The sequence below is a fragment of the Cebus imitator genome, unplaced genomic scaffold, assembly GCF_001604975.1.
Source record: "Cebus imitator isolate Cc_AM_T3 unplaced genomic scaffold, Cebus_imitator-1.0 Scaffold69, whole genome shotgun sequence".
NCBI lineage: Eukaryota > Metazoa > Chordata > Mammalia > Primates > Cebidae > Cebus > Cebus imitator.
In genome coordinates, this window is record NW_016107384.1 from 7,633,791 (window position 1) to 7,645,721 (window position 11,931).

General features: G+C 32.1%; 1 long non-coding RNA gene across 1 annotated transcript in view; it reads right to left on the reverse strand.

Moving 5' to 3' along the window:
• Positions 1–1,048: 1,048 nt before the first annotated feature.
• LOC108306029 overlaps positions 1,049–11,931 on the reverse strand; it is a 65,847-nt gene continuing 54,964 nt past the window's right edge. Inside the window, exon 4 of the long non-coding RNA XR_001825977.1 lies at positions 1,049–1,323. This is a non-coding gene — a long non-coding RNA (uncharacterized LOC108306029). The remainder of the gene's footprint in view (positions 1,324–11,931) is intronic.

Here is an 11,931-nt window from a genome sequence, read left to right on the forward strand (position 1 = left end):
TTTTCAGGTATTTATTCTTTAATCAGGATTCTTGTTATTTTATTTTATGTTTGTATCAACTACATATTCTTTCCTTTCTGTGTCAGCTCTGTCCTCCAGCGGCTTCCCTCAAGTAATCAAAGTAATCAAGTGGTTTTAGAAGATTCAGGTTTTAAGTTAAAAACTACATCATGAAGCAAGAAATTTCTGTTTTAATGTTCTAAGTCAATTTTCTGAAATTCAAATGCATTGAACCAAATCTGAATCATTTTCTGTGATCAAACCAATGTCACCACACACCACTTGTTCTCTACCTGGGTTATAATAATCAATCAATGGTGTTAGAAGGCATAGGACACCCCTGAGTGTTTTCAGTCATGAAGCTGAGGGACTAGGCATGCTAATTTTATTATGTGCTTGCTACACAATTAGTGAACAGTAGAAAGAATGTTACAGAGAAACTCCAACATGCACTATAGCATTCCTAAGTAACAGAGACAAGATAATAATGGAGAGTTCAGTCTGGGGTGTGCGTGGATTTGTGTGTATGTATTTGTCAATGGATATGCAATCATTTAATCAGAAATGTTATAAAGCAAGCCTCATAAGGATCATTGCAGAGTAACTTTTCCTATGTTGACGAAGTAATAACATTCTGTGTGTTTAGATCTATATTCTTGTCATGACTGTAGCCCCAACTAATAAAACCTGAAGATAATAAAGATGTTTTAGTTGCTTATAGAGCTACTTTTTTTGCAGAAAGGATTTTTAAAGGTACCAGTAAGCATCACTTTTTCCATGGCTTTTCTAATGCTAACCTTGAGTCTAATTGTAAAGTAAGCATTTCAAAACATTTGGTGTTTAAGAGTGGTATTTTGATACCATTATAATGAAATTACTGTCTCTGACTTGATCCGTAAAAATTCATGTGACAGTCATGAGAGAAAAAGAATAACATAAATATTACTTAATAAATTATAGTGGTTCATAACATATTTTTATTTAATTTATCTTATATGCAATTTGCCCTTTTATTTATCTTCAATATTTCCTTTCATTGAGAAGCTATGCAACACAGGATTTATGCTCTATAATCCTAGTCTTATTATTTTTTCATACAAAAATCACAAAAGAGTTTATTATTCCAAAGAAAAGACTCTTTTTAGTAAATCCTACACAAGGAAAAGCACAATTCTTAGGACTGAAGTTTATATAAATAATGGTGAGCAGGCTGAGCATGGTGGATCATGCCTGTAATCCCAGCACTTTAGGAGGCCCAGGCAGATAAATCACTTGAGCTGAGAAATTCAAGACCAGCCCGGGCAACATAAGGAAACATCATATCTATAAAAGCAAAGAAACAAACAAACACAATTAACTGTGCTTCGTGGTTCATGTCTGTGGTCCCAGCTATTCAGGAGGCTGAGATGGGAGGGTCCCTTGAGTCCTGGAGGTCATATCTGCAGTGAGCCCTTGATTGAGCCACAGAACTCCAGCCTCGTTAACAGAGTAAAGCTTTGTCTCAAAAAAAAGACAAAAAGCTAAGTAATTGTATGTTTAACTACATAGCAAGTTATTTGAGTAAGATGGTTTTGTAATTCAAACTATTTAACTTTATAACTAAAAATATTAAATGATTGTGAGATTCTATCTGTTACTCTCTCTTTTGTGTTTCAGTTTTATTGAGAATTATAGCAAATAAACTGACTAGTAGATTATTAATAAAATTATTAGTTTATATGAATGAGTATCTTATTTAAAATGGTAATGAATTTTATATATTTACATAATAATAAATAATTTATTGAATCATACATTTGGTTCTACATACAATTTATAAATTTATGTTTCTCCCTTAAAAACCTTTAGATTACTCATAATACCTACAACAATGTAAATACAATGTAAATAGTTGTTATCTTTATTCTTTCATTTACATTCTATTTTATTTAATTTTTCCAAATTTTGATGTGTTCTTGGTTGAACTTGTGAATGCAGAAACCATGAATATAAAATCCTGAAGACCCCATCAAGCCTTACCTAGATTTGATAAGGTAAATTTTAGGATACAAAATAAACATACAAAAACCAGTAGTGTTTCTATATACCAATAACAATCCAGATGAAAACTAAATCAAGAAGGCAATCCCATTTACAATACCTACAAATAAAAGACTTAGGAATATATTTATTCCTAAGGAGGTGAAACATCCCTATAAGATAAACTACATAACGGATGAAGTAAAATGTAGATAACACAAACAAATGGAAAACCACCCATAATCATAGAAAAATTAATAATATTAAAATGACATACTGCCCAATGCAATCTACAGATTCAGTGAAATTTCCACGAAAATGTCATTTTCCACATAATTAGAAAAAATATAGGAAATTAATATGGAACCATAAAAGACCCTAATAGAGCAATCAATAAACAAAGCTGAAGGCATTCCACTACCAAAAAACAAAGCTGATGGCATCCCACTACCAGACTTATCAAATTAGTAGTATTCAAAACAGCATGATACTTAAATTTGACACAAAGATCAATGGAAAAGAATAGAGAATTTAAAAATAAAACTACAAGTCTATAGCCTTCAGATCTTGACGAAATTGACTAGAACATTCACCATGAAAAAGATAACCTTTTCAATAAACGGTGCTGGCAAAATTGGCTTGTAATATGAAGATGAATAAAACTGGACCCCTATCTCTCATTGTCTACAAAAAATCAACTCAGGATGGTTTAAGTTCAATATAAGACCTCGAACTATAAAAATACCAAAGGAAAAACCAAAGGAAAATTCTTTTGAATTTTCACTTTATTGGTTTAGGCAAAGGCCTTATGATTAAGACCACAATAGTACAGGCAGCAAAACCAAAAATAGACAAATAAGATTTAATTAAACCAAAAAGCTTTTGCACAGTGAAAGAAATAATCAACAGAGTGTACAGACTGCTTGCATGATGGAAAAAAATATGCACAAATTATGCATCTGATAGGGGACTAATATCCAGAATTTCCACAAACTCAACAACAACAAAAGCAAAAACAATACTATTAAAAAATGGGCAGAGCTCCTAAGTAGACATTTTTCAAAAGAATATACACAAATGATCAGCAGGTTTATCATCAAAGCATTCTCAACATCACTCATCTTCAGAGAAATGCAAATTAAAACCACATTGAGATATAATCTTACACTAGTCAGAATAGCTAATATTTGAAAAACAAAAAATAACATGTTGGCAAGGATTTGAAGAAAAGGGATTGCTTATATACTGTTGGTGTGAATGTAAATTAGTACAACCTCTATAAAAAAAATTGAAGATATCTCAAAGAAGTAAAAATAGAAGTACCATTTCATTCAGTAATCCCATGACTGGATGTCTACATAAATGAAAAGAAAACATATCAAATAAATACCTGTACCAGTGTGCTTACTGCTGTACTATTTACAATAGCAAAGACATGGAATCAACGTTAGTGTTCATCAATGAATGGTAGGTTAAAGAAAAGGTGGTATATATACACAAAGGAATACTATTCAGCCATAAAAAGAATGAAATCACATATTTTGCAGCAACATGAATAGAAAGGTAGGCCATTATCTTAGATGAAACAAGTCAGACAAAGAAAGTTGAATACCACATATTCTTACTTATAAGTGGGAGCTAAATAATGCTTACACATGGCCATAGACTGTGGAATGCTAGATAATGGAGACTCAGATGAATGAGGGTGTGGGAATGGAACTTAATGGTTTCAATGTACAGTATTCAGGTGATATGGATACCCTAAAAGCCTTGACCTTACCACTTCACAATCTATGTATGTAACAAAATTACACTTGAATCCCATAAATTTATATGAAAAAGGTACATGAACTAAACACTCCAACTAAAAAACAGAGAGTAGTAAAACGGATTTTAAAATACAACATAATTCAGCTATCTGCTATCTATAAGAGGCATACATTAGATTCATAATCACAAATAGCAGCCTTTAAAATTTTCTCTTTTGCATTCACTTTGGACAGTCTGGGGTCTACGTGCCTTGGTTATATGTTTCATATAGTATCTCTGAAGTGTTCACATGATTTCTCATATCTATATGTCTATCTCTCTATCAAGATTAGAAAAATTTTCTTGAATTGTTCCATCGAATATGTTTTACAGGTTGTTTGCTTTTTCTCCTTGTCTCTCAGGAATGCCAGTAATTCATAGTTTTGGCAACTTTGCATAATCCCCAAATTTTTGGAGATTGTTTATTTTAAAAAATTCTTCTTAATTTATTTTGTCTGGCTGAACTGGTTCAAAATACTGATCTTCACATAGAGTGGAAAATACACACTGGGGCCTTTTGTAGGGTGGAGAGTAAAAGGAGGGAGAGGATCAAGCAAAACAACTAATGAGTACTAGGCTTAATACTTGCGTGATAATAATCTGTACAACAAACCCTCATGACACAAGTTTGCCTGTGTAACAAATGTGTACCTGTGACCCTGAACTTAATAGTTAAAAAACAAGTCTGGTCTTCAATTTTTGACGTTCTTTGTTCTGTTTGGTCATGTCTATTGATAAACCTTTTAATTGTACTTTGAGATTCCTTACATGAGTTTTTCAATTTTGGAAGCTCTGGTTAATTTTAAGATGTTTATCTCTTATTTTCTGGATTATTTTAAAAGCTTCCTCCTGTTGATTTTCGACATTGTCTTGGATCTTGTTGAGCTTCATTGTTATCCATACTTTGAATTATTTGTCATTTCTGAGTTTCCATTTTGGTTAGAAGTCATTGCTGGAGATCTAGTGTGTTCCTATGGTGGTGTGAGGACATTCAGATTTTTCATGGTGCCAGTATTTTTGCGCTGGTTCCTTCTCATGTAGAGACACTGATATTTCCATTTTTTGTAATTATTTTCATGAAGGTAGGTTGTTTTTTCTTTCTTTCTCTATAATACTATTGCTTTATTTCTTTCCTTTTTCTGCCTTCTTCAGAAAATGTGACTGTAGGGAATACTGGGTAGAGTGTTTTGGCACTTCTGGCAGATTTTATACTGGCCTGTGCACTGTGACCTACAAGCCAGGAGATGATGCTGGGTAAGAGCTGGGAGCGGGCAACATGGCCAGGTATAAATTTGATTCTGGTTTATAGGCATACACTCTCTGCTGGCTCAGGTAATGGGATACACAGCCAGAAAAAAAAAGTAAAATCAATCATGCCTTTTGCAGCAACATGGATGCAGCTGGGGCCCATTATCCTAAGATAATTAATGCAGGAAAAGAAAACCAAATATTACATGTTCCCATTTATAAGTGGAACTAAACAGTGCATACTCATGGACATAAAGGGGCAATGATGAAACTTGGGACTACTAATAAGCAGAGGTAGGGAAGGGGGCAACCGTTGAAAAACTATTGGGTGCTATGCACAGTACATGGGTGATGGAATAATTTGTACCATAGACTTCATCCTCATGCAATTTACCCAGCTAAGAAACCTGTACAGGTACCCTTTTAATCTAAAATAAAAGTTTTTAAAAAAACCAAATAGTTTAAAAACAAAAGAATGAAAAAAGACATATCGTGTAAACATGACCAACATATAGCTACAGTGGGTATAGTTAATAGTTTTTAACATTCTATTTTAAGACAGAAATTATTAATATAGATTGAAAAATTGTAATGATGAAAGGGTAAATCTATCAAAAGGTATAACAATTATAAACCTATGTGCATCTAACAACAGAGATCCAAAATACGGAATGCAAAATTGACAGAATTAAAGGGATTAGGATGTATTTCAACAATAATAATTGAATACTTGAATGCTCACCTTGAAATAGTAGCTAAAATAAGACAGACTATCAATACTAAAATAGAAGATTTAAACATGATGAACTACTTAGACTTAAGAGATATCTATAGAACACATCAAACAAACACAGCAGAATACACATCCTTCTCTAGCAAATATTAAACATTCTAAAGGACAGAGCAAAAAAAAGCCTCCATAAATTTTAAGAATTGATTGCATCAAACTGAAAAGCTTCTTCAAAGTAAACAATGAACAAAGTGAACAGAAACCCCACAGATTAAGAGATCATATCAGCAAACCATATATCTCTGATAAGGGACAAAAATCTAAAATATATAAATAATTAAATAATTCAACAGCAAGAAAACAAATATCTTTATTATAAAATTGGCAAATAATCTAAACAGACATTTCTCAAGAGAAGGCATATGAATGGTCAACAGACATGTTAAGAAATGTTCAACATCTCTAATCATCAAATAAATGTAAATACAAATCACTATGAGGTATTTTGTAAAGCTCTTTTGAATGGCTATTACAAAAATGACAAAACTGGGTATATACCCAAAGGAGTATAAAACATTCAACTATAAAGACACATGCACATGTATGTTTACTGTGGCACTATTCACAATAGCAAAGACTTGGAACCAACCCAAATGCCCATCAATGATAGAATAAATAAAGAAAATGTGGCACCTATACATCATGGAATACTATGCATCCATAAAAAAAGATGAGCCCATATCCTTTGCAGGGACATGGATAAAGCTGGAAACCACCATTCTCAGCAAACTGACACAAGAACAGGAAACCAAACACTGCATGTTCTCACTCATAAGTGGGTGTTGAACAATGAGGAAGCATGGACACAGGGAGGGAACATCACACACTGGGGCTTGTCGGGGGTTGGGGGGTTAGGGGAGGGATAGCAGCGGGTGGAGGGTTGGGGAGGGATAACATTAGGAGAAATACCTAATGTGGATGATGCGGAGATGGATGCAGCAAACTATCATGGCACTTGCATACCTATGTAACAAACCTGCACGTTCTGCATATGTACCCCAGAACTTAAAGTATAATAATAATAAAAAAGACAAAACATAACAAGTATTGGTGAGTACATTAAGTCAATGAAATTTTTGTACACTGTTGAGGATGTTAATTAGTACAACTATTTTGGGAAATAGTATGGCATTTCCTCAAAAACCTAAAAATAGAATTATCATATGATCTAGCAATTCTATGTCTTAAATATATATGAAGGAATTGAAATTTTTATGTTAAAGATATATCTGTACACTCACTTTAATTGCAGCATTATTTACAATGGCCAAGCATAGATGCAATCTAACTGTCTATCAATGGGTTAATAAACTTTTTAAATGTAGTATATATAGACAATGGAATCCTACACAGCTTTTTTAAAAAAAGGACATTTTGTCATTTGTGACAACATAGATAGAACTGGTAAACTTTACGTTAAGTGAAATAAGCTTGGCACACATAGATAAAATAATGTATGATCTCACATGCGGAGTATAAAGGCATAGATTTCACAGTGGCAGAGAGTAGAAAGTTATTACTAGAGGCTGTGGCAGTTTGTGGGGTTTGGGGAATGGAAGAGAGAAGATATTGATCAAAGTGTACAAAGTTTCAGTTAGATGACAGGAATAAGTTTTAGTGATCAATTGCACTTCATCATGACCACAGTTTATAATAATGTATTTAATGTTTTAAAATTGCTAATACAATGGATTTTTAATGTCTTTACCATAAAACTATAAGTTGGCAAGATAATAGATATGCTAATTAGTTTTATTAAATTTTTCTATAATGTATACAAAGATCAAAACATAACATTCTATCCCTAAGTATAATTATTGCCAATTAAAAATAAAGAAACACTTTTTGAAATGGTTGAAATTGTAAAATGCATTTCACTGACCTTTGTTTAATGCCATTAGAAATCAAAGGCAGAAGGAAATATGGAAAATTTAATTGCATCTGAAAATAAAGTAGATACTATAAATATTAAATGAATCAAATAAGAAATCAGAAGAAAAGTTATAAAGTACTTTGGGATGACGGAGAATGAAAGCATAACACACTAAAACTTATGGGAAGAAACTAAAACAATGCTAAGAGGAAAAATTTATAGCTGAAAATATGTATATTAAAAAGAAGAAATCAAATCCATAATAAAACTTTCCAGCTTTTAAAATCCAAAGCAAGCAGGAAAAAGCAAAAATTAACAATTCAAGCAGAATTTAAAGAAATTGTATATAGAAAAGCAATAGAGAAAATCAGTAATATTAGCAGTTAGTTCTTTTAAAAGATCAATTTAATTGATAAACCTTTAGCTAGAATTGTCAAGCAAAAGAGAAAAGACAAATTGCATAAAATAAAATATAAGGGAATGCTCATTATTACTGACCTTGCAGAAATAGCTATACAAGGAAATTTTATAAATAACTGGATTTCAACCAATTAGACAACCTAGGTGAAAGAACTAATAAGGCTCTAAACTCCCAACTCTGGCTAACCTTGAGGGTTTACCATTATAAAACTAATATAAGAAAGACTCTGTGGTACTGGCATAAAGATAGACATATAAATAAATAAAACAGAATTTTATTGCCCATAAACTAACCCATCCTTCTATGGTCAATTGACTTTCAACAGGGCTGCCAAGTTAATTCAAGGGACATAAAGTAGTCTTTTTAACAAATTGTTCTGTAATATAGCTAGATATCTACATGCAAAACCATGAAGATAGATCTTCGTCTCCTATTATACACAAAAATTAACTAAAAATGGATCATAAACTTAAATATAAATGTTAAAACTAAAAAAAAAACACTAAAAAACTAAAAAAATATATAAATGTTAAAACGAAAAAAAAAATGTTTTCTTCTATTTCTCTTAGAAGAAAATATTTATGATCTTGGATTAGGCTAAGATTTCTTAGATATAACACCAAAACCACAAGTGAAAAAAATACAAATTGGACTTCATTATCAAGCAAAAGAGAAAAGACAAATTACAAAATCAATATTAAAATTAAAACTGTATTTCAATGGACTCTATGATGAAAATGAAAAAAGCATTGACAAAATGGGAAAAATATTTGATATCACATATCTATAAAACGTTTTTTAATCCAGAATTTAGAAATATTATCCATAATTCTATAATAAAGAGATCATCACATTTATTTCTTTATTGGCAAGTAATCTGAATAGATATTCCTCCAAAGAAGATATACTAAAATGATATACTAATAAAAAAATGTCTGGAATTGTTTAGTGGTGATAGTTGCACATCTTTGTGAATACACTAAAAATACTTATTTGTACTTGAAAGGGTGAATATAATTGTATGTAAGTTATACATCCATAGAAAATCACTGTCTGACTGTCAAAATTTGTACAGAAATTGATGGTTTTAGATAGACTAAAATAAGTGCTGAATATTTTTTTATTTTTTTTATTTTTGTAGCATGAACTCAGGAATAATCTAATGTAAAATGGATAGATATGGGCATTTAAGACTCTGGAAAGAATACATTTCCAAATGAAATAAAAGAAATAATCAGAAGCCAAATCATTATTAATTCCCCTAAAATAATGAGTACATATATCTAAATTGCTAAGCTTAAAACATAATAATATGTCTATGATCAATTAAGCTTAATCATAGGAAGGCAGGTGACTTTTTTTTAAGTTTACATGTACATTGTTTCACCTGACCAGTGACATAAATATTGATGCAAAATAAAATGTGAACTATTACCTCTCTTGCCTCAGCAAAAATATATCCAGGCTGTGATTGGATCCTGGTTAATGAATGTAAGCTTGGCCCCTAGAGCCGAATTAATAGTTGTTTTTTACTTCTGCCAAATTTGATGATATATTCTGGATCAATTTTTATTGTTGCTTACATGTTTGTTGTTGGAATAGCAGCCCAAAAGTGTACATGAAGAAAACATATTCTCTCTCTAGGAAGCAATCCTGAGTTGTCTGTGCTTCATTTATTTTGCAAGTTTCCAGGTATAATTCTCAAAGAAACATGGTCCTCTGGAGAGGTAGGGATTTTATATATATTGAAACTTCTAGTAACAGCATCAAAAATACAAGACAGGGTGTATAAAGTAGTCAATTGAAAGTCTGCTTTCCACGTAAGAATTAAACCCTGGTGAGGAACATATTGTCCAATTTATCACATCAGGAATAAGCCAATTATCCATCCTTTGAGATTAGTAGATTCTGTTAATAGGAATTAATAATTCCTGAGAACCAGGCTGGAGAATGTCTGAGAGGAACAAACAGACTGACTACTGTGGTGAGAAAGCTCCTATACCAATTGTTCATCCTGGTGAACTCAGTTATGCCCTCAGGGTGAAATGGTTTCTACAAAGGCATTCTAATAATTTGTGGCGAGAGCCCGATTTTTAGAAGATTGAAGGTTGGAGTTAATATAGGAGAATAATTCCAGTATAAAAGGAACCAGTTAAAGGGAATATTTCCTTTGTAATATTTAATGAAATATCAATTAGGTATTTATTAGGAGCTTAAGTTGTAGCAGATAGATCTAATCATCAAAAAGATTCAGAGAAATGCACAGGTGAATGACAAATTTAAATGAGAGAAAGGATAAGGAGGGTCAAGAGTGTAATAATGATATAAATGGAGTAATATAATTTTGAAAAACCCTTTTAGGACAATTGCTAAGGTTCATTTAAATAAAGTGAAACTTATAACGAAGTAAGAAGAAAGAAGGATAGCAAGATCTCGAAACAACATTCTTTTTCTGTTATCGTAGATGGAATCTTTCAATTTTGTGCCAATATCATATTGATTTGAAGGTCTTGGTTTACCTGTCTTTAGCCTGAAGAATCCTTACTTCTAAGGATTCTTAAGTTTTAGGTCTCACTGCCATACTAGCCAGTAATAAGTAGAATAGAGTTTCGGGGATGATAATTCAAGATTCATAAGATAGCCAGTTGTCAGTTCATATGGAGAGTATCAATGAGATTCCAAAAGAGTATCGATGAGATTCCCATTGCCTTTAAAGCCAAAGGCAATTTATTAGATCAAAAGAAAAAGGTTTTATAAAATGTTGGTAATTCAAATTTTTAAAATACAACATTTATTTTTTACTCTACTTGAATTTGAGGATGATATGGATAATAGTTTTTGTTTGTTTGTTTTTTGTTTGTTTGTTTTTTTGGTAAAATCCAGTGCTTTACACAACATTTCATAATGACAATGCCAGTAAACCTTAGTACTTTTATAAGCAAAGGGATAGTATGAGATTCCTTCACATGGTTGCAGGAGAGCATCAAAATGCCAGAACCTTGAATAAGATAATTGCTTTTAAAGGCTGCCTTAAGAAAGATTATAATCTTTGAGGGATTCTGCAAGGCCACAATATTGAAGTAGGATTGCCAAATAAAATAAAGGATGCTCAGTTAACTTTGAATTTATTTAAACAATATTTTAAGTATGTATCAAATATTACACGTACATAATTAGAAAATTATTTGACATTTCTCTGAAATTCAGTGTCATCTAGGCTTGCTTCCTCCTGCTCCTCAAATGTGGAAACCTTATGCTTAAATTCATGGTACTGAATATCTGAACTCACCTTCCTCACTCTCTATGCTCTTTTCTCATGGTATTCTGTTGAACTCAAACTACCAGAATACCTAGCAAGAAGGATCTCATTGCTGTAGTCCACCCAGATGAGGATTTCAGACAGAGATGAAGAAGGAAACTGTCATCACATTTTGCAAGGAGCAAACAGAACTGTCCAGCACACCTTTTGGTTTAGGCTTTCTAAAAGCATACTTTTAAACCCATCTAGATTTTAAAGTATCAAGTAATAGTTCACACTGTTTCTTTCAGCCACCGGACAAAGTGTATGTGATGTCCTTTATGTAGAAAGACTAGATCATTTAAAGTTACAAATTTAATTAGGGATCTAAGGGCTAGGTCTTCTGTAATAGTCAAGGCCAAGCCAGGTTCAAAAATCATTGACTAACTAGATACCAGGTGATTTGGTTTGGCTCTGTGAGCCCACTCGAATCTCAATCTCAAGTCGAATTGTAATTCCCACCTGTTGAAGGA